Source organism: Trachinotus anak, unplaced genomic scaffold (assembly GCF_046630095.1).
Source record: "Trachinotus anak isolate AG129_WGS33_773 ecotype Australia unplaced genomic scaffold, CSIRO_AGI_Tana_v1 ptg000003l, whole genome shotgun sequence".
NCBI lineage: Eukaryota > Metazoa > Chordata > Actinopteri > Carangiformes > Carangidae > Trachinotus > Trachinotus anak.
Window position 1 is genome coordinate 19,549,190 of NW_027273854.1, and position 21,938 is coordinate 19,571,127.

Consider the following 21,938-nt stretch of genomic DNA (forward strand, 5'->3'; position numbering starts at 1 on the left):
AGTCCTGTCATCTCAGTCGCTGTCCACGGTCCATAAAATTGGGCTTGGGTCTTGTTTTTGTTCAACTTTGACCCAGAAGCCTGTCCAAACCAGTCAGTCAAGTCCAGCGTCCTGTTGACGGATAAAAGGTCGGTGCATAAAATGTTCACGTCGTCCATGTATAAAATACACTTGGTGTCCAGTCCCCCGCTCCCCGGTACTCCCAACCCATTGATTCGTTGATCCCTTCTCAAGATCTGTGCCAGCGGTTCTATACATGTTATGTATAGGAGGGCAGATAACGGACAACCCTGACGGACACCGCAGTTAATATCGACTGCTTTTGTCAAATGCCCGTTAATCACAAATTTGCTGGTAATGTCCCGATACAGCAATCCCACCCAAGCTAGAAACCTTTCTGGGAACCCCATTTTTTGCAGTACCTTGAAAAGGTACTGGTGCGAGACCCGATCGAAGGCTTTCTCAAAATCTAAATTTAGGACTACTAGCCGGATGTTTCTGTCTCTCGCGTAACAGATGGTGTCTCGGATCAGTACCAGGCTGTCGGTGATCTTCCTCCCTGGGATGGCACAGCCTTGATCCGGGTGAATCACCCCCTTTAAAAACAAGGACATACGTGAGGCTAAAAGTTTGCTAAAAAGTTTACAATCAAGGTTTAAAAGTGCGATAGGTCTCCAGTTCATCAGGTCGGTCTTGTCTTTGTTTTTGTGCAGTAGAGTCACTATCCCTACTCTAAAACTGTCAGGAAGTCGGTCTAGGTGCTCAAAGTCTTTAAAAACATCGATCAAATCAGGTGCTAAAATGTCCCAAAAGGTCAAATAAAATTCCAAGGGAAGTCCATCCTGTCCTGGGGACTTCCCTTTTTTAAAACTTGACAAACATTTATTTAACTCTAGAATGGTAAAATCTTGGGTTAAAAGCACACTGTCTTTTACTTTTTTATCGATGGATTTTAAAACTTCATTCATGGTGTCTATTCTAATGGGCTTTTCTTTATACAATTCTACGTAAAAATTTTCCACAATCTGTTTAATTTCTTCGATATTCTCTGTTATGCACCCGTTTTCCTTTTTTAGTTTTAAAATGGTCCCCCCTTTACTAACAATTTTCTTAAAAAAATACCTGGTGCACTTCTCACCCTCCTCTATTTCCCGTTCCCTGCTCCTTAAAATGACACCCTTGCTTTTAATTTCAGCTAAAACCGACATCTCTGATTTGATTTCTCTAATTTCTTCATTAAAATCCATTCCATTTTGGTTGAGGTTAAAATAGCGCTGTAGTCGCTTCTGCAGTCCCATCATGCGTCTGTTCTCCTTGCCCTTTCTTTTTTTGCCTGCCTGTCTGAAAAAAGTCTGGGTCTTTCCCTTCACCATCTCCCACCAGTGTGCTCGTGTATCGTACATGTCTTGAAGGGTCTGCCACTCTCGGTACTGCTCCCTGTACTGCTGAACTAGATGTTGATCTTCAAGCAGGGAGCAGTTGAGTTTCCACAGACCACTTCCAAAAGTCACACCTGAAGAGAGTGAAAGGGTGCAGGAGAGCATCAGGTGGTCAGAAAAGAAAACAGGGGTCAATCTAGCATCGGTCGGCGGGCAGTCCCGTGTGAAAATAAAATCTATGCGAGAGGCTCTGGTGCCATCACCACTGAACCAGGTGAAGCCCTCCTCTCTGGGATGCATGGTTTTAAAACAGTCTTGTAGTTTAAAATCCCTGCATATGCCCTGTAATAAAACCGATGTTTTGTCAATTTTAAAATCTTCCCCTGTTCTTTTTCTATCTTTTCGACTTAAAATACAGTTAAAATCACCTCCTAAAACTAATGGCACTCTCCCTAGCATGTGGGACTGCAGGTCTTCTAAAAGGTCATACCTGTCATTTTTGTCGTTAAAGCCATAAATATTGAGAAGGTTAAAATCCTGTCCCATAAAGGTCAAGTGTGCTAAAAGTGCCCTACCGTCTCTCACCACAGTGCTACCCTTCACCAGAACCTGAGGGTTTTTTATTAAAATGGCCACTCCATCGTTCTTATTTTGGTTTGATCCGCTCCATATCGATGTCTGTGGCCACATCTCCTCCCACTGTCGGTAGTGTTTTAAAAACGGTATGCCACATTCCTGCATTAAAAACACATCTGACTTTGTAGAATTAAGAAAGGATAAAACACTCTGGGCTCTAACTCTCGACTTCACACTTCTCACATTGATGGTTGAGAAGGTGAGTGTCATGAGTATGATTAAAAACAACAGGTATGAAATTTTAAAAACACTAAATAGAGGTTTAAGATGCTAAAATATCTTTTTTTTTTCAAAAAAAAGGCAGTTAGACTATTTCTTGTGAACGGGGCTCCTCCTTCACTTCAACAGGTGATGAAGGAGGGAGTTGAGCTCCATTCCCCCGTCGGACTCTGGGGGTTGGCCTTTGACGCAAGGCTGCATTTAGCTTGGAGTCCTTAGGGGTTGATTGTAGAGCTACTGTCAGGAAAGAGACTTCATTTGGTGAATTGGAGGGGAAGACTCTGGGCTCCTCCACAGATGAACTGTCTGAGAGAGTCCCAACTCTTCCCCTCTTCTCTGAGGCTACAGGAGACTCAGAGGACAATTCCGATGCAAGTCTCTTTGTTTGCTGGGCATCGGGGAGGGGGGCATCCTCACTATTTTCAGGTGGTTGAAAATCTTCCATTTCTGAACTAGCTCCGCCCACTTCCTGCATCTCCCCATCCTCCTCTCCACTCTCCATTGATGGGGCTGTTGCAGGCCCCTCCCCCTCTCCCGCCTCACATGATCCCTCCTCTCCAATCACAGTATCTGGCGGGAGATTTGAATTTTCCTGCCCAGCCTCTTCAACCTGCTCTTTTTCTTTTTGTCCTCCATTTTGTTCATTGGCTTTTGCTGCCTTTAGTTTGTTGGCAAACGATTTGGGGCAAGCTCTGAAGAGATGATTTGTTTCTCCACAAAGGTTGCACTTCCTGCCATTGGTGCACTCCTCAAAAGTGTGCCCAATTTCTCTACACTTTCCGCAAAAGGTTTTTGTGCACGCTTCTACCAGGTGCCCATGCTCACCGCACTTGCGGCAGAGCTTGGGCTGACCTTGGTAGTGGATGTAGCCCCTGTTTTCACCCAGAACTATCATTGACGGCAGATGTTTCAGGCCTTGGAAGCCCTGGGGGTCCTGCCATTGTTGAATGGGGACCCTCCAAGCGCAATTCCAGATGCCGTCCTCATCTCTCACTTTGGTAGCCTGGCCTTTAACAGTGCAGTATCTCCCCAGCCATATACAAATGTCTTCTGCATTCACTGTCTCATTAAACATTCTGACAATGACTGTTTTCAATGCATTATCAGTCAGTTTTTCAACAACAAATGCAGAAAACTGGGGTTTCACAGACTCAAATCTTGTCCAAAATTCTCTCAAGATAGCCGCAGACTGGAAGCTTACATCAAAACCTTTATTTAATGGTAGGGTCAAAATACAATTCAAATCGTTTGCTGTGAATTTCAAAGCCTGTTGGATTAGCTTCCTGGAGAAATCTAGCCTTGACATCTCCAGGAGCTTTCCATCCTTTTCTTTAAACTTAAAACGGACGCTGTGGTGCCTCCGCATGTTGGCATGGGTGGCCGACATGGTGGAGGCACCACAAGCTAAAAGGATCTAAAATCAGTAAAAAACTTACAATGGACAAAAAAACAATGAACAATAAATAAGTAAATACAATTAAAAATATAAAAAGGAAAAAAAATCTAAAAACGTACTTACCTTTTCAAGTTTTGGCCTGGACAAGGTGTTGAATCCGGCAGAGCGCAGGTAAGAGATTCTCTGGGCCAATGAATTCCTATTTGTTTAAGATATGCAACCACAGAAAAGTTGCACAACTTTAAACAAGGAATGTAGACAATTTCCTCCCAAGAGCTGGTTTAACTCAGAGCCACAACAGGCAAGAATTTAACCATCAAAAGGAGGCGACCGCAGTCTTAGCCAAAAGGCCGAGAAGCGATGGGCCCAAAGTGTCTGGCGTTCCAGCCAGGCTCTTGGCACAAATCTCGCTGGTCGCGGTTGGCTGCTTTTGACATGAGCGGAGCAATGGCTGCTTTTCACCACCTCCGCCCACCTCCCCATTCCTGACCTCGACAGCTGTTTGACTTTTCACAAACTCAAAGGGCTCAGCCATACGGCAGAGCCTGCCAAAAATAGCTTAAACTCATTGGTGTTCCTCTCCACGGAAGTCTTTAGTAAAAGGCGAAAGACTTGTGCGTGATGAAGAGAAACCAGAGTCAGTACAGGCCTCTCCTCAAGAGCGGCCGAGGACCCCATTGGTCCCAGTCACCGCCCTCACGGTAGCCTTCTCTTAGCTTGCCAAATCCCCGCCCCCTCCCCATGTTGTCACGGGCTCTAGCCAATCGGGCTGTGGAGAAAAGTGTCTGGGCCTCAACATGCAATCCCCACAAATTTCTCAAGTTATCAGGCGCTTGCAGGCCCCCGGGGACCAAAATACAGGGAAAATGCGGGGTTGATTGGAGGCTAGCAGCCCTTCCAGGGCGCGTGAGGGATATCAGCTGTGGGGCAGGTTGACTCACCTTCCTCCAGCCACTGCCAGAGGGGCATTTGAAACTGTACGTTTGCGTCATTGTTTGCTTGCTTGCTTGCTTGCTTGCTTGCTTTTCCACACGGCCAGAGAAGGGTGCACCGTTCCCGGCGGCACTGCAATGCCAGGTCGATGCGTGGAGTGAACGGAGCAAGCCCCTTTTTCAGCTCCCAGTTCTAAAAATCCGTTTAATATGTTTGTCCTCGGGTAGAGGACATATCAGATATTAAACTGATAAGAACAGATACTACACTTGATCTTAGCCAAAAGGCCGAGAAGCGATGGGCCCAAAGTGTCTGGCGTTCCAGCCAGGCTCTTGGCACAAATCTCGCTGGTCGCGGTTGGCTGCTTTTGACATGAGCGGAGCAATGGCTGCTTTTCACCACCTCCGCCCACCTCCCCATTCCTGACCTCGACAGCTGTTTGACTTTTCACAAACTCAAAGGGCTCAGCCATACGGCAGAGCCTGCCAAAAATAGCTTAAACTCATTGGTGTTCCTCTCCACGGAAGTCTTTAGTAAAAGGCGAAAGACTTGTGCGTGATGAAGAGAAACCAGAGTCAGTACAGGCCTCTCCTCAAGAGCGGCCGAGGACCCCATTGGTCCCAGTCACCGCCCTCACGGTAGCCTTCTCTTAGCTTGCCAAATCCCCGCCCCCTCCCCATGTTGTCACGGGCTCTAGCCAATCGGGCTGTGGAGAAAAGTGTCTGGGCCTCAACATGCAATCCCCACAAATTTCTCAAGTTATCAGGCGCTTGCAGGCCCCCGGGGACCAAAATACAGGGAAAATGCGGGGTTGATTGGAGGCTAGCAGCCCTTCCAGGGCGTGTGAGGGATATCAGCTGTGGGGCAGGTTGACTCACCTTCCTCCAGCCACTGCCAGAGGGGCATTTGAAACTGTACGTTTGCGTCATTGTTTGCTTGCTTGCTTGCTTGCTTGCTTGCTTTTCCACACGGCCAGAGAAAGGTGCACCGTTCCCGGCGGCACTGCAATGCCAGGTCGATGCGTGGAGTGAACGGAGCAAGCCCCTTTTTCAGCTCCCAGTTCTAAAAATCCGTTTAATATGTTTGTCCTCGGGTAGAGGACATATCAGATATTAAACTGATAAGAACAGATACTACACTTGATCTTAGCCAAAAGGCCGAGAAGCGATGGGCCCAAAGTGTCTGGCGTTCCAGCCAGGCTCTTGGCACAAATCTCGCTGGTCGCGGTTGGCTGCTTTTGACATGAGCGGAGCAATGGCTGCTTTTCACCACCTCCGCCCACCTCCCCATTCCTGACCTCGACAGCTGTTTGACTTTTCACAAACTCAAAGGGCTCAGCCATACGGCAGAGCCTGCCAAAAATAGCTTAAACTCATTGGTGTTCCTCTCCACGGAAGTCTTTAGTAAAAGGCGAAAGACTTGTGCGTGATGAAGAGAAACCAGAGTCAGTACAGGCCTCTCCTCAAGAGCGGCCGAGGACCCCATTGGTCCCAGTCACCGCCCTCACGGTAGCCTTCTCTTAGCTTGCCAAATCCCCGCCCCCTCCCCATGTTGTCACGGGCTCTAGCCAATCGGGCTGTGGAGAAAAGTGTCTGGGCCTCAACATGCAATCCCCACAAATTTCTCAAGTTATCAGGCGCTTGCAGGCCCCCGGGGACCAAAATACAGGGAAAATGCGGGGTTGATTGGAGGCTAGCAGCCCTTCCAGGGCGCGTGAGGGATATCAGCTGTGGGGCAGGTTGACTCACCTTCCTCCAGCCACTGCCAGAGGGGCATTTGAAACTGTACGTTTGCGTCATTGCTTGCTTGCTTTTCCACACGGCCAGAGAAGGGTGCACCGTTCCCGGCGGCACTGCAATGCCAGGTCGATGCGTGGAGTGAACGGAGCAAGCCCCTTTTTCAGCTCCCAGTTCTAAAAATCCGTTTAATATGTTTGTCCTCGGGTAGAGGACATATCAGATATTAAACTGATAAGAACAGATACTACACTTGATCTTAGCCAAAAGGCCGAGAAGCGATGGGCCCAAAGTGTCTGGCGTTCCAGCCAGGCTCTTGGCACAAATCTCGCTGGTCGCGGTTGGCTGCTTTTGACATGAGCGGAGCAATGGCTGCTTTTCACCACCTCCGCCCACCTCCCCATTCCTGACCTCGACAGCTGTTTGACTTTTCACAAACTCAAAGGGCTCAGCCATACGGCAGAGCCTGCCAAAAATAGCTTAAACTCATTGGTGTTCCTCTCCACGGAAGTCTTTAGTAAAAGGCGAAAGACTTGTGCGTGATGAAGAGAAACCAGAGTCAGTACAGGCCTCTCCTCAAGAGCGGCCGAGGACCCCATTGGTCCCAGTCACCGCCCTCACGGTAGCCTTCTCTTAGCTTGCCAAATCCCCGCCCCCTCCCCATGTTGTCACGGGCTCTAGCCAATCGGGCTGTGGAGAAAAGTGTCTGGGCCTCAACATGCAATCCCCACAAATTTCTCAAGTTATCAGGCGCTTGCAGGCCCCCGGGGACCAAAATACAGGGAAAATGCGGGGTTGATTGGAGGCTAGCAGCCCTTCCAGGGCGCGTGAGGGATATCAGCTGTGGGGCAGGTTGACTCACCTTCCTCCAGCCACTGCCAGAGGGGCATTTGAAACTGTACGTTTGCGTCATTGCTTGCTTGCTTTTCCACACGGCCAGAGAAGGGTGCACCGTTCCCGGCGGCACTGCAATGCCAGGTCGATGCGTGGAGTGAACGGAGCAAGCCCCTTTTTCAGCTCCCAGTTCTAAAAATCCGTTTAATATGTTTGTCCTCGGGTAGAGGACATATCAGATATTAAACTGATAAGAACAGATTTTTTTTTTCGAAAAGATTTATTGACACTCATTTCAAGTTTTTTCAAAGAAGGTTTACATCTTGAGATACAAAGGGTACATTATAATCACAACAATATGATAAATAGTTGTAAAACCATTGTTTGTTTGTTTTTTTTTTTTTTAAACATTAAAAACAAATATTTCAAGGGGTTTTACATGTTGTCAAACATAAAATCCATCTCACAAATGAAAACCATGGAGTGTCCCAAATCTTTAAAAAGGGAGTGCATTGGTTTAAAACTTCTCTTCTTTCTAATTTTGTGCAGGAGCAGAATGAGTCCCTACCCAGGGTCACTCATTCCGCTCCCCCAAACATTTGGTCTCTCGGGATCCTGTCGTGGTGCTCAGAGGAGATCCTCACCCTGTTGCTCCTTCCCACCTGCCTCACCCGGAGAGCCAGGCCGCCGCTGCTTTGACCTTTTCATGTGTGGCTCCGGCTCCTTCGTCCGAATGGGCACAGAGGCGATGCTTCTTTGTGGCTGTGTCCTAGGCCTGCCGCCTACAGCCATCCGGATCACAGCCACGGGGGGGATCTGCATGTGCTTCCTTACCAGCAAGTTTCTGGAGGTCCATATGGCGTCTTTGATGGCGGCTAGGGTGAGCCACATCTGGGCAAAGTCATCGTTCTTCAGTGTTTTTTGGCTCACCCCATACAGCACCAGTTGTGCTGTAAGGACCTCCCTTGCTGGCAAGTACGGGAATTGCAAGGAGCCGGCCATTGCCCACTGGTCTACGGCAGCGCTGCACTCCCAGAGCAAATGCCTCACCGACTCTGGCGCGCCACAACCGGGTCGGGGGCAGGTTGAGCGTGTTGACATGCCCCGGGAGTGCATGACGGACCTGACTGGGAGAATCTCATGAGCCACCATCCATGACAGGTCCCGGAGTCTGTTTGGAAGAGCGGAATGGTTCACGTTGCGCCAAACTGTTGAGGGCTCGCCAAATGCGAGCCCGCGCACTGGACTCACTGGCTCCTGCTCCTGCACAACAGAGATCAGAGAACGGTGGTTGGTTAAAATATGCAGCTCCTCCTGCTCCAGTTTAAAATGCTTTAAAAACGTCGGGATAAAAGCATAGGCTGGTGGCAGGCTAAAAGACACGGGTACTTTAAGATCTGTAGGTAAAATCTTCAATCGTCTGAGGTACGATCCCATCCAGAAACGTGTCATGGCTGTAGTTTTGGGGTTTCCGGATGGGTCTGTGGCTTGTTTGAGGTGTAGTGCGGTGTATCGGCTTCCTAAAAACAAGTACAGGTCAGGCACTCCTTTTCCTCCTTTCTCTTTTGGCCTTTTCATGACCTCCCTCCTCAGTCTCTCCCACTTGGAGCCCCACAGGAAATAAAAGATGGCTCGCTCCAGATCTAAAAGCACTCTCCTAGGTGGGATAAAAACAGAACTGATGAGTAAAAGCAAAGGTAAAATCACCGCTTTGATGATTAAAACCTTTCCTTCAATAGTCAGTCCTCTAAGTCCCCAATATCCTAGTCTTTGTTTTACTTTCCCTACCACGTCTGGCCAATTTGTTGTTCCTTCTCCCTCCCTGTCAAATTTGATCCCCAGTATTTTTTGGTCAGTCTGGGTCACAGTCAAAGGGAGTCCTGTCATCTCAGTCGCTGTCCACGGTCCATAAAATTGGGCTTGGGTCTTGTTTTTGTTCAACTTTGACCCAGAAGCCTGTCCAAACCAGTCAGTCAAGTCCAGCGTCCTGTTGACGGATAAAAGGTCGGTGCATAAAATGTTCACGTCGTCCATGTATAAAATACACTTGGTGTCCAGTCCCCCGCTCCCCGGTACTCCCAACCCATTGATTCGTTGATCCCTTCTCAAGATCTGTGCCAGCGGTTCTATACATGTTATGTATAGGAGGGCAGATAACGGACAACCCTGACGGACACCGCAGTTAATATCGACTGCTTTTGTCAAATGCCCGTTAATCACAAATTTGCTGGTAATGTCCCGATACAGCAATCCCACCCAAGCTAGAAACCTTTCTGGGAACCCCATTTTTTGCAGTACCTTGAAAAGGTACTGGTGCGAGACCCGATCGAAGGCTTTCTCAAAATCTAAATTTAGGACTACTAGCCGGATGTTTCTGTCTCTCGCGTAACAGATGGTGTCTCGGATCAGTACCAGGCTGTCGGTGATCTTCCTCCCTGGGATGGCACAGCCTTGATCCGGGTGAATCACCCCCTTTAAAAACAAGGACATACGTGAGGCTAAAAGTTTGCTAAAAAGTTTACAATCAAGGTTTAAAAGTGCGATAGGTCTCCAGTTCATCAGGTCGGTCTTGTCTTTGTTTTTGTGCAGTAGAGTCACTATCCCTACTCTAAAACTGTCAGGAAGTCGGTCTAGGTGCTCAAAGTCTTTAAAAACATCGATCAAATCAGGTGCTAAAATGTCCCAAAAGGTCAAATAAAATTCCAAGGGAAGTCCATCCTGTCCTGGGGACTTCCCTTTTTTAAAACTTGACAAACATTTATTTAACTCTAGAATGGTAAAATCTTGGGTTAAAAGCACACTGTCTTTTACTTTTTTATCGATGGATTTTAAAACTTCATTCATGGTGTCTATTCTAATGGGCTTTTCTTTATACAATTCTACGTAAAAATTTTCCACAATCTGTTTAATTTCTTCGATATTCTCTGTTATGCACCCGTTTTCCTTTTTTAGTTTTAAAATGGTCCCCCCTTTACTAACAATTTTCTTAAAAAAATACCTGGTGCACTTCTCACCCTCCTCTATTTCCCGTTCCCTGCTCCTTAAAATGACACCCTTGCTTTTAATTTCAGCTAAAACCGACATCTCTGATTTGATTTCTCTAATTTCTTCATTAAAATCCATTCCATTTTGGTTGAGGTTAAAATAGCGCTGTAGTCGCTTCTGCAGTCCCATCATGCGTCTGTTCTCCTTGCCCTTTCTTTTTTTGCCTGCCTGTCTGAAAAAAGTCTGGGTCTTTCCCTTCACCATCTCCCACCAGTGTGCTCGTGTATCGTACATGTCTTGAAGGGTCTGCCACTCTCGGTACTGCTCCCTGTACTGCTGAACTAGATGTTGATCTTCAAGCAGGGAGCAGTTGAGTTTCCACAGACCACTTCCAAAAGTCACACCTGAAGAGAGTGAAAGGGTGCAGGAGAGCATCAGGTGGTCAGAAAAGAAAACAGGGGTCAATCTAGCATCGGTCGGCGGGCAGTCCCGTGTGAAAATAAAATCTATGCGAGAGGCTCTGGTGCCATCACCACTGAACCAGGTGAAGCCCTCCTCTCTGGGATGCATGGTTTTAAAACAGTCTTGTAGTTTAAAATCCCTGCATATGCCCTGTAATAAAACCGATGTTTTGTCAATTTTAAAATCTTCCCCTGTTCTTTTTCTATCTTTTCGACTTAAAATACAGTTAAAATCACCTCCTAAAACTAATGGCACTCTCCCTAGCATGTGGGACTGCAGGTCTTCTAAAAGGTCATACCTGTCATTTTTGTCGTTAAAGCCATAAATATTGAGAAGGTTAAAATCCTGTCCCATAAAGGTCAAGTGTGCTAAAAGTGCCCTACCGTCTCTCACCACAGTGCTACCCTTCACCAGAACCTGAGGGTTTTTTATTAAAATGGCCACTCCATCGTTCTTATTTTGGTTTGATCCGCTCCATATCGATGTCTGTGGCCACATCTCCTCCCACTGTCGGTAGTGTTTTAAAAACGGTATGCCACATTCCTGCATTAAAAACACATCTGACTTTGTAGAATTAAGAAAGGATAAAACACTCTGGGCTCTAACTCTCGACTTCACACTTCTCACATTGATGGTTGAGAAGGTGAGTGTCATGAGTATGATTAAAAACAACAGGTATGAAATTTTAAAAACACTAAATAGAGGTTTAAGATGCTAAAATATCTTTTTTTTTTTTTTAAAAAAAGGCAGTTAGACTATTTCTTGTGAACGGGGCTCCTCCTTCACTTCAACAGGTGATGAAGGAGGGAGTTGAGCTCCATTCCCCCGTCGGACTCTGGGGGTTGGCCTTTGACGCAAGGCTGCATTTAGCTTGGAGTCCTTAGGGGTTGATTGTAGAGCTACTGTCAGGAAAGAGACTTCATTTGGTGAATTGGAGGGGAAGACTCTGGGCTCCTCCACAGATGAACTGTCTGAGAGAGTCCCAACTCTTCCCCTCTTCTCTGAGGCTACAGGAGACTCAGAGGACAATTCCGATGCAAGTCTCTTTGTTTGCTGGGCATCGGGGAGGGGGGCATCCTCACTATTTTCAGGTGGTTGAAAATCTTCCATTTCTGAACTAGCTCCGCCCACTTCCTGCATCTCCCCATCCTCCTCTCCACTCTCCATTGATGGGGCTGTTGCAGGCCCCTCCCCCTCTCCCGCCTCACATGATCCCTCCTCTCCAATCACAGTATCTGGCGGGAGATTTGAATTTTCCTGCCCAGCCTCTTCAACCTGCTCTTTTTCTTTTTGTCCTCCATTTTGTTCATTGGCTTTTGCTGCCTTTAGTTTGTTGGCAAACGATTTGGGGCAAGCTCTGAAGAGATGATTTGTTTCTCCACAAAGGTTGCACTTCCTGCCATTGGTGCACTCCTCAAAAGTGTGCCCAATTTCTCTACACTTTCCGCAAAAGGTTTTTGTGCACGCTTCTACCAGGTGCCCATGCTCACCGCACTTGCGGCAGAGCTTGGGCTGACCTTGGTAGTGGATGTAGCCCCTGTTTTCACCCAGAACTATCATTGACGGCAGATGTTTCAGGCCTTGGAAGCCCTGGGGGTCCTGCCATTGTTGAATGGGGACCCTCCAAGCGCAATTCCAGATGCCGTCCTCATCTCTCACTTTGGTAGCCTGGCCTTTAACAGTGCAGTATCTCCCCAGCCATATACAAATGTCTTCTGCATTCACTGTCTCATTAAACATTCTGACAATGACTGTTTTCAATGCATTATCAGTCAGTTTTTCAACAACAAATGCAGAAAACTGGGGTTTCACAGACTCAAATCTTGTCCAAAATTCTCTCAAGATAGCCGCAGACTGGAAGCTTACATCAAAACCTTTATTTAATGGTAGGGTCAAAATACAATTCAAATCGTTTGCTGTGAATTTCAAAGCCTGTTGGATTAGCTTCCTGGAGAAATCTAGCCTTGACATCTCCAGGAGCTTTCCATCCTTTTCTTTAAACTTAAAACGGACGCTGTGGTGCCTCCGCATGTTGGCATGGGTGGCCGACATGGTGGAGGCACCACAAGCTAAAAGGATCTAAAATCAGTAAAAAACTTACAATGGACAAAAAAACAATGAACAATAAATAAGTAAATACAATTAAAAATATAAAAAGGAAAAAAATCTAAAAACGTACTTACCTTTTCAAGTTTTGGCCTGGACAAGGTGTTGAATCCGGCAGAGCGCAGGTAAGAGATTTTCTGGGCCAATGAATTCCTATTTGTTTAAGATATGCAACTACAGAAAAGTTGCACAACTTTAAACAAGGAATGTAGACAATTTCCTCCCAAGAGCTGGTTTAACTCAGAGCCACAACAGGCAAGAATTTAACCATCAAAAGGAGGCGACCGCAGTCTTAGCCAAAAGGCCGAGAAGCGATGGGCCCAAAGTGTCTGGCGTTCCAGCCAGGCTCTTGGCACAAATCTCGCTGGTCGCGGTTGGCTGCTTTTGACATGAGCGGAGCAATGGCTGCTTTTCACCACCTCCGCCCACCTCCCCATTCCTGACCTCGACAGCTGTTTGACTTTTCACAAACTCAAAGGGCTCAGCCATACGGCAGAGCCTGCCAAAAATAGCTTAAACTCATTGGTGTTCCTCTCCACGGAAGTCTTTAGTAAAAGGCGAAAGACTTGTGCGTGATGAAGAGAAACCAGAGTCAGTACAGGCCTCTCCTCAAGAGCGGCCGAGGACCCCATTGGTCCCAGTCACCGCCCTCACGGTAGCCTTCTCTTAGCTTGCCAAATCCCCGCCTCCTCCCCATGTTGTCACGGGCTCTAGCCAATCGGGCTGTGGAGAAAAGTGTCTGGGCCTCAACATGCAATCCCCACAAATTTCTCAAGTTATCAGGCGCTTGCAGGCCCCCGGGGACCAAAATACAGGGAAAATGCGGGGTTGATTGGAGGCTAGCAGCCCTTCCAGGGCGCGTGAGGGATATCAGCTGTGGGGCAGGTTGACTCACCTTCCTCCAGCCACTGCCAGAGGGGCATTTGAAACTGTACGTTTGCGTCATTGTTTGCTTGCTTGCTTGCTTGCTTGCTTTTCCACACGGCCAGAGAAGGGTGCACCGTTCCCGGCGGCACTGCAATGCCAGGTCGATGCGTGGAGTGAACGGAGCAAGCCCCTTTTTCAGCTCCCAGTTCTAAAAATCCGTTTAATATGTTTGTCCTCGGGTAGAGGACATATCAGATATTAAACTGATAAGAACAGATTTTTTTTTTTTTTTTTATTTTTATTTCAGTTCCTCACTCCAAAACAAATGTCACAAAACAAAGAAAACAGTTTACATATGAGGTCCAAAAATCCAAAACACAATTGACCCACTCCATCCATTTTGTTCAAACAAAACAAACCAAGCCAAACAAAAGTTTACCTTAAACATCCTACCCCCCCCCCCCCCCATTTCAATCCCACAGACCAAAACCCCCCTTCCACCTCTCTAAAGCATTATGCATTCCCCACTTCAGGATGTCCCTCTCAATTCTCCTCTTCAAGTCTGCTTTTACTCTGCTCACCACCCCATCCACTCTACTGCATCTGTTGTTCTTAATTAGGTCCTGTCTAGCCACCCACAAGCCTCTCTTTACCATGCTAATTACTAGCCAAACAGCTAATTTTGCCCAACCCAGTCCTGTTCCCACCCCCCTCTCAACCATTTCCCATGATAGTTGGAACCCAAAGACTCCCTTCCGTAGCCACAGCTCCACCCTTTCCCATACTACCCTAGAAAAGGGACAGTCCCACATTACATGCCTAATTGTCTCCTCTACCGAGCACCCAATCCTAGGACACACCGGAGACCTTGCCAACCCATGCCGGTACATGATGTCTTGTACTGGCAAACACTTATGGAGGCACAACCAGTTCAGGTCCTTAAGGCCATTATCAAGCCCATGAGGCTGAATCCCCCTCCAAACACTTGGCAATATTCCTGGGACCGGAGGTGCAATGACCCTTTGCTTAACCTCTTTGTAGAGGGCCCTGTGATTAAGTTGCAGGGCTGGTGCAGAAGCCTCCGGGTGCGCCCGCAGCCACCTGGCTGCATGGCGGTAGTGCCATGGTTGCTGCTCTACCCGGGGAGCCAAGTTGTCCCAAACCAAAAGCTGCCTTGCTTGGTAGGCAAAAAAGAGGCGCAAAAAATAGCCAGAGGGGTGAACCACCGGGCCAGCTAATTCCCTACACATAAAAGAAACGAAAATGCAGTCCAACTTCAGTGGCAGATGTGGCACATCTCTCCCCCCTTCCTCAACCCCTGCCAACATGCGGGCCCTCGCAACATACTCATATCTCCCCCCCCAAATAAAACCGAATACGTGACGCATGAGAGGCCTCCTCATACTGACTGGTAGTGGATATATGTAAGCCAGGTACAGGAGAGAAGGCAAAACATCCACCTTGAGAACAAGTACCTTCCCTACAAACGTCAGGCACCTACTCTTCCAGAGAGAAATCTTCCTCTGGACCGCCTCCAGACGCCTCGTCCAGTTCACTGTGGCACCATGAGGCGACTCAAAACTTACCCCTAGGACCTTCAGAGGCCCAGAGCAGAGAGACAGACCCCCTGGTACATCCGTCCTTTCTCTCCACCTCCCAAAGAACTTAACCGAGGACTTTGCACAATTAAGGCTTGATCCAGCCACCCGGCTGAAGTCACTAAAAATCTGCAATGAACGGATAAGGCACTCATCCCTGTCCAGCAGCAATGTAGTGTCATCAGCATACTGAGACAGCTTGACTCGCAGACCCCCACTGCCAGGCACAAAAAAACCTCTCACTCCAGGATCAGCCCGAATGGCAGCTGCCAATGGCTCCATGTAAAGCACATAGAGCAGCGGTGAGAGCGGGCAACCCTGTCTCACCCCAGAGTACAAACTAAAAGCCTCCCCCAGGTGCCCATTAACCAAAACCCTGCTCCCCGCACCCCTATACAATGTGCGCAGCCACCCTACAAAAACCTGACCGAAACCTAGCCTTTCCAGTACACTAAACATAAAACCCCAATGTACTCTGTCAAAGGCCTTTGCTTGATCAAGACCGACCAGCATAAGCGGCAGATGCCTATCCTCAGCCCAAGCCACAGCATCCCGTAAGAGTTGCAGGTTCCATCTTACTGAGCGCCCTGGCACTGCACATGTCTGGTCCACATGGACCACATGTGGCAGGGCCACGCTTAACCGGTCTGCCAGAACCTTAGCCAGGAGCTTATAGTCTACGCACAGCATGGACAGCGGTCGCCAGTTATCCATATCAGCGCGATCCCCTTTCTTAAACAGAAGGGAGATAACTCCAGTCGCCATAGACCTCCCCATTTTCCCCGTACAGAGCACCTCAGTCAACACCTCCAACAATACTGGCCCAAGTATGTCCCAAAACTTAACATAGAACTCTACCGGCAACCCATCAATGCCTGGCACCTTGCGCCTGTTCATCCTACAGAGAGCACCTTCAAGCTCTTTGAGGGTCAGTGGGGCCTCCAAAGCCCGCACTATGTTCCCTGGCACCTGCTGGTTCAGCAAATCCAGGAACACCCCTCCCCCTCCTATGTCTACCGCTCGCTCCGTGAAAACATCACGGAAATGATCTGTAGCGACACACACCATCTCGCAGGTGTCCACCACAACCCTGCCCTGTTTATTCCTAACTCCTGACACCAGCTGCTTCGCCCTATCAGCCCGTATGGAGCCAAAAAAAGCAGCCGAACATGTCTCTGACTGTTCAATGAACTGCAGACGTGACCGCACCAGGTATGCGCGGGCCCTACCCTCAAAAATATGTCTCAGACTTGCTTTCAAGGATGCGCAAACTTGATGGTCTACAGCATCTTTACAGTTACCCCTAGCATACTCGAGTTCAAGGCGGTGCTGGAGATGGACCACCTCCCTCTTTGCCATTCCAGCCTTTCTCTGACAATAACTTAAACAAAATATCTTCATCCTCTCCTTAGCCACCTCCCACCACTCTAACAACCCCTGGCACAGCGGTTTGAGTCCCATAAGACCCTTAAAAAACCAAAGAAACTGTTGACAAAACAAGTCCTCCTCCAGCACACTAATATTTAAGCGCCAAAACCCAGGCCCGAAGACTGGCAAATCCAAACTCACCGTAAACAGCAAACCATCATGATCCGAAAAGCAAACCGGGAGCACCCTTCCTGCAACCAACTTCAAGGTCTTAACAAAAAATACATAATCTAAACGCTTAAAGATCCCCTGCGAATTACGCCAAGTGGGACCATCCATGAGTGGCCTGACCACCCTCGCCCCATCGACCAAACCAAAACTATTCAAAAGATTAGAAATGTACAGGTCGCTGGCATCACCCCCCTTTCCTAACTCTACATTAAAATCACCCCCTATGATGACCTGCCTGTTGGTGACAAGGTGCGGCTCCAGCATCCCAAACATTTCTTTCCGCTCTGCTGAGGATTGTGGTCCATAGACCACAATGATTCTCAGCGTGTTTGTTCCCCAGGAGATGTCCGCACCCATTATTCTCCCCTGGACAATAACAAAAACACCCTCCACTTTAATCTCCTTAAAACCAAACAAAATCCCAACTCCTGTAGAGTGAACACCCCCTATGCTCCAGACTGAGTCCCCTCTGGTCCATTCCCTTCTAAAACACCCAACATCCCCCATATCCCGTAAGTGGACTTCCTGCAACAAACAAAAAGCTACACGCAAAGAGCTAACAAATTCGAAAACGATCCTTCTTTTAACAGTGTTCCTCATTCCCCTCACATTCAGAGAAAGAACATCAAAGGAGAACATTTTAAATTACAGATGCTTACACTCAAACAAAAACAAAAAGAAAACAAAACAGTCCCCCCCCCTACTGTGAATACAGATCATCTCCTTCACTATCCATCTGGTCCGCCCAGGAAAAGGGAACAGCATTTGGTGAGGATGAAGGCCTTTTTGGTCCCTCGTATGCGTCCTCACTCAAAGGAGACGACAATAGGAGCAAACCGGGAGAAAGCTCAAAATCAAGCTCCAACCCAGCTGGTGGCTCCTCACCCAAAACCCCTGAGACATGCTCCAACCCCTGACCTGTATCTATTGCATCCCGCCCCCGGGCCCCTCCTCTAACCGTTTCCCCCCCCTGTTGTATTCCATCAGCCCTACCCACATCAACCCCCACCTCTGCGGCCTGCCCCCTCCCCTCTCCCTCCCTCTCCCTCTTTGACCTTTTACTCTTCACCACCTGCTCACACTCCCCCTTTTCAATCGAGAGACCCTCCTCCAACACCTTCAAACCTCTTCGTGCTCCTTGCTTTGGCTCGGTGGGAGCGGCACCAGTGGGGACCGTGTCCGTAATCCCCGAGGGCACCTGGTCCACACTGACTTCTCCAGCAACACTGGCAAGTCCCTGCACCTTGGATACAGAGTCCACTCTACTCCCAGAAGGGCCTGGAAGCTGATCCGCTTGCTGTGGATCAATTGACGTATTGCCCATTGGCACGAAAGTCCCTCCAAAGTCTTGAGCCTTACCCTGCCCTCCAGTGGCCCCAGCTACTTCTGCAAAGGTTCTCCTACGGCCAGGACAGCTCCGATAGAGGTGATCAAGTCCACCACATCCATGACAGGCCTTCAGTGCAGTGCAGTCTTTAGCCTCGTGTCCCCCCTGACCACAGAAACGGCAGCAGACCCCAGTGCATCCTGCCTCCGTGTGGCCAGACTGCCTACACTGCCGACAGAAAGACGGTTGCCTCGAATAGAACAAATAGCCACGGTCCCCACCGAGACTAAAAAAGGCGGGTGGATGTCTGAGACCACCAGGCCCTTCTGGCTCAGGCTTGAGCAACACCTGGAACTGCCGTCTGCCAGTCCAAAACCCCATTGGATCATTAACATATCTTGCTGCTGACACCACTTCTCCATACCGGCCCAGGAAATCAGCCAAGGCAAGATCAGTCACAAACGGGTTAAACATGTGAACTGTGATCTGCCTGAAATTAGGTCTGTCCAAACTCAAAATCTTGTAGCAGGCAAGGGGCCTTACCCCAGCTCCAGCCGAACAATTTTCAGACACCTTTCTGTACACCTCCTCATTCCTCAGGGTGACATCAAAAGCTTTTTCCTGTTGGTTCCATTGAATGCACAAGACATCCTCCACCGTCAAAAGAAGCTGGCCCATGATGACCCTCTTGCAGAACCACGATCTTGAAACAGCATCTTCTTCTGTCACGATTGCCTGGAAACGAAGCGTGAACCTCAACCCAACCTTAGGGATAACCTGCACAGGAGAGGCCATACTGGCCATCGCTTCCATAGAAGTGTCGCCCAGATCAAAAAAGAAAAATCTCTCCACGAATACTACACTTGATCTTAGCCAAAAGGCCGAGAAGCGATGGGCCTAAAGTGTCTGGCGTTCCAGCCAGGCTCTTGGCACAAATCTCGCTGGTCGCGGTTGGCTGCTTTTGACATGAGCGGAGCAATGGCTGCTTTTCACCACCTCCGCCCACCTCCCCATTCCTGACCTCGACAGCTGTTTGACTTTTCACAAACTCAAAGGGCTCAGCCATACGGCAGAGCCTGCCAAAAATAGCTTAAACTCATTGGTGTTCCTCTCCACGGAAGTCTTTAGTAAAAGGCGAAAGACTTGTGCGTGATGAAGAGAAACCAGAGTCAGTACAGGCCTCTCCTCAAGAGCGGCCGAGGACCCCATTGGTCCCAGTCACCGCCCTCACGGTAGCCTTCTCTTAGCTTGCCAAATCCCCGCCCCCTCCCCATGTTGTCACGGGCTCTAGCCAATCGGGCTGTGGAGAAAAGTGTCTGGGCCTCAACATGCAATCCCCACAAATTTCTCAAGTTATCAGGCGCTTGCAGGCCCCCGGGGACCAAAATACAGGGAAAATGCGGGGTTGATTGGAGGCTAGCAGCCCTTCCAGGGCGCGTGAGGGATATCAGCTGTGGGGCAGGTTGACTCACCTTCCTCCAGCCACTGCCAGAGGGGCATTTGAAACTGTACGTTTGCGTCATTGTTTGCTTGCTTGCTTGCTTGCTTGCTTTTCCACACGGCCAGAGAAGGGTGCACCGTTCCCGGCGGCACTGCAATGCCAGGTCGATGCGTGGAGTGAACGGAGCAAGCCCCTTTTTCAGCTCCCAGTTCTAAAAATCCGTTTAATATGTTTGTCCTCGGGTAGAGGACATATCAGATATTAAACTGATAAGAACAGATACTACACTTGATCTTAGCCAAAAGGCAGAGAAGCGATGGGCCCAAAGTGTCTGGCGTTCCAGCCAGGCTCTTGGCACAAATCTCGCTGGTCGCGGTTGGCTGCTTTTGACATGAGCGGAGCAATGGCTGCTTTTCACCACCTCCGCCCACCTCCCCATTCCTGACCTCGACAGCTGTTTGACTTTTCACAAACTCAAAGGGCTCAGCCATACGGCAGAGCCTGCCAAAAATAGCTTAAACTCATTGGTGTTCCTCTCCACGGAAGTCTTTAGTAAAAGGCGAAAGACTTGTGCGTGATGAAGAGAAACCAGAGTCAGTACAGGCCTCTCCTCAAGAGCGGCCGAGGACCCCATTGGTCCCAGTCACCGCCCTCACGGTAGCCTTCTCTTAGCTTGCCAAATCCCCGCCCCCTCCCCATGTTGTCACGGGCTCTAGCCAATCGGGCTGTGGAGAAAAGTGTCTGGGCCTCAACATGCAATCCCCACAAATTTCTCAAGTTATCAGGCGCTTGCAGGCCCCCGGGGACCAAAATACAGGGAAAATGCGGGGTTGATTGGAGGCTAGCAGCCCTTCCAGGGCGCGTGAGGGATATCAGCTGTGGGGCAGGTTGACTCACCTTCCTCCAGCCACTGCCAGAGGGGCATTTGAAACTGTACGTTTGCGTCATTGTTTGCTTGCTTGTTTGCTTGCTTGCTTTTCCACACGGCCAGAGAAGGGTGCACCGTTCCCGGCGGCACTGCAATGCCAGGTCGATGCGTGGAGTGAACGGAGCAAGCCCCTTTTTCAGCTCCCAGTTCTAAAAATCCGTTTAATATGTTTGTCCTCGGGTAGAGGACATATCAGATATTAAACTGATAAGAACAGATTTTTTTCTTTCGAAAAGATTTATTGACACTCATTTCAAGTTTTTTCAAAGAAGGTTTACATCTTGAGATACAAAGGGTACATTATAATCACAACAATATGATAAATAGTTGTAAAACCATTGTTTGTTTGTTTGTTTTTTTTTTAAAACATTAAAAACAAATATTTCAAGGGGTTTTACATGTTGTCAAACATAAAATCCATCTCACAAATGAAAACCATGGAGTGTCCCAAATCTTTAAAAAGGGAGTGCATTGGTTTAAAACTTCTCTTCTTTCTAATTTTGTGCAGGAGCAGAATGAGTCCCTACCCAGGGTCACTCATTCCGCTCCCCCAAACATTTGGTCTCTCGGGATCCTGTCGTGGTGCTCAGAGGAGATCCTCACCCTGTTGCTCCTTCCCACCTGCCTCACCCGGAGAGCCAGGCCGCCGCTGCTTTGACCTTTTCATGTGTGGCTCCGGCTCCTTCGTCCGAATGGGCACAGAGGCGATGCTTCTTTGTGGCTGTGTCCTAGGCCTGCCGCCTACAGCCATCCGGATCACAGCCACGGGGGGGATCTGCATGTGCTTCCTTACCAGCAAGTTTCTGGAGGTCCATATGGCGTCTTTGATGGCGGCTAGGGTGAGCCACATCTGGGCAAAGTCATCGTTCTTCAGTGTTTTTTGGCTCACCCCATACAGCACCAGTTGTGCTGTAAGGACCTCCCTTGCTGGCAAGTACGGGAATTGCAAGGAGCCGGCCATTGCCCACTGGTCTACGGCAGCGCTGCACTCCCAGAGCAAATGCCTCACCGACTCTGGCGCGCCACAACCGGGTCGGGGGCAGGTTGAGCGTGTTGACATGCCCCGGGAGTGCATGACGGACCTGACTGGGAGAATCTCATGAGCCACCATCCATGACAGGTCCCGGAGTCTGTTTGGAAGAGCGGAATGGTTCACGTTGCGCCAAACTGTTGAGGGCTCGCCAAATGCGAGCCCGCGCACTGGACTCACTGGCTCCTGCTCCTGCACAACAGAGATCAGAGAACGGTGGTTGGTTAAAATATGCAGCTCCTCCTGCTCCAGTTTAAAATGCTTTAAAAACGTCGGGATAAAAGCATAGGCTGGTGGCAGGCTAAAAGACACGGGTACTTTAAGATCTGTAGGTAAAATCTTCAATCGTCTGAGGTACGATCCCATCCAGAAACGTGTCATGGCTGTAGTTTTGGGGTTTCCGGATGGGTCTGTGGCTTGTTTGAGGTGTAGTGCGGTGTATCGGCTTCCTAAAAACAAGTA

At 48.7% G+C, this 21,938-nt stretch overlaps 11 non-coding genes and 4 pseudogenes across 11 annotated transcripts; all 15 read right to left on the reverse strand.

Annotated features, from left to right (window-relative positions):
- Positions 1-4,156: 4,156 nt before the first annotated feature.
- Positions 4,157-4,271, reverse strand: LOC139618791 (U5 spliceosomal RNA). The gene has a single exon (XR_011689802.1). It is a non-coding gene; the product is annotated as a U5 spliceosomal RNA (small nuclear RNA).
- A 399-nt stretch (positions 4,272-4,670) lies between these two features.
- On the reverse strand, positions 4,671-4,862 carry LOC139619405 (U2 spliceosomal RNA). The gene has a single exon (XR_011690402.1). It is a non-coding gene; the product is annotated as a U2 spliceosomal RNA (small nuclear RNA).
- A 164-nt stretch (positions 4,863-5,026) lies between these two features.
- Positions 5,027-5,141, reverse strand: LOC139618792 (U5 spliceosomal RNA). Its single transcript, XR_011689803.1, has one exon. It is a non-coding gene; the product is annotated as a U5 spliceosomal RNA (small nuclear RNA).
- Positions 5,142-5,540: 399 nt separating this feature from the next.
- Positions 5,541-5,732, reverse strand: LOC139619572 (U2 spliceosomal RNA). Its single transcript, XR_011690565.1, has one exon. It is a non-coding gene; the product is annotated as a U2 spliceosomal RNA (small nuclear RNA).
- Positions 5,733-5,896: 164 nt separating this feature from the next.
- On the reverse strand, positions 5,897-6,011 carry LOC139618793 (U5 spliceosomal RNA). Its single transcript, XR_011689804.1, has one exon. It is a non-coding gene; the product is annotated as a U5 spliceosomal RNA (small nuclear RNA).
- A 379-nt stretch (positions 6,012-6,390) lies between these two features.
- LOC139619406 (U2 spliceosomal RNA) lies at positions 6,391-6,582 on the reverse strand. Its single transcript, XR_011690403.1, has one exon. It is a non-coding gene; the product is annotated as a U2 spliceosomal RNA (small nuclear RNA).
- A 164-nt stretch (positions 6,583-6,746) lies between these two features.
- On the reverse strand, positions 6,747-6,861 carry LOC139618794 (U5 spliceosomal RNA). Its single transcript, XR_011689805.1, has one exon. It is a non-coding gene; the product is annotated as a U5 spliceosomal RNA (small nuclear RNA).
- Positions 6,862-7,240: 379 nt separating this feature from the next.
- On the reverse strand, positions 7,241-7,415 carry LOC139619683 (U2 spliceosomal RNA; annotated as a pseudogene).
- Positions 7,416-13,166: 5,751 nt separating this feature from the next.
- On the reverse strand, positions 13,167-13,281 carry LOC139618795 (U5 spliceosomal RNA). Its single transcript, XR_011689806.1, has one exon. It is a non-coding gene; the product is annotated as a U5 spliceosomal RNA (small nuclear RNA).
- A 395-nt stretch (positions 13,282-13,676) lies between these two features.
- On the reverse strand, positions 13,677-13,882 carry LOC139619838 (U2 spliceosomal RNA; annotated as a pseudogene).
- Positions 13,883-18,891: 5,009 nt separating this feature from the next.
- Positions 18,892-18,970, reverse strand: LOC139618750 (U2 spliceosomal RNA; annotated as a pseudogene).
- Positions 18,971-19,134: 164 nt separating this feature from the next.
- On the reverse strand, positions 19,135-19,249 carry LOC139618797 (U5 spliceosomal RNA). The gene has a single exon (XR_011689807.1). It is a non-coding gene; the product is annotated as a U5 spliceosomal RNA (small nuclear RNA).
- Positions 19,250-19,644: 395 nt separating this feature from the next.
- Positions 19,645-19,836, reverse strand: LOC139619583 (U2 spliceosomal RNA). Its single transcript, XR_011690575.1, has one exon. It is a non-coding gene; the product is annotated as a U2 spliceosomal RNA (small nuclear RNA).
- A 164-nt stretch (positions 19,837-20,000) lies between these two features.
- On the reverse strand, positions 20,001-20,115 carry LOC139618798 (U5 spliceosomal RNA). Its single transcript, XR_011689808.1, has one exon. It is a non-coding gene; the product is annotated as a U5 spliceosomal RNA (small nuclear RNA).
- A 395-nt stretch (positions 20,116-20,510) lies between these two features.
- LOC139619732 (U2 spliceosomal RNA) lies at positions 20,511-20,686 on the reverse strand (annotated as a pseudogene).
- Between the last annotated feature and the right edge of the window lie 1,252 nt (positions 20,687-21,938).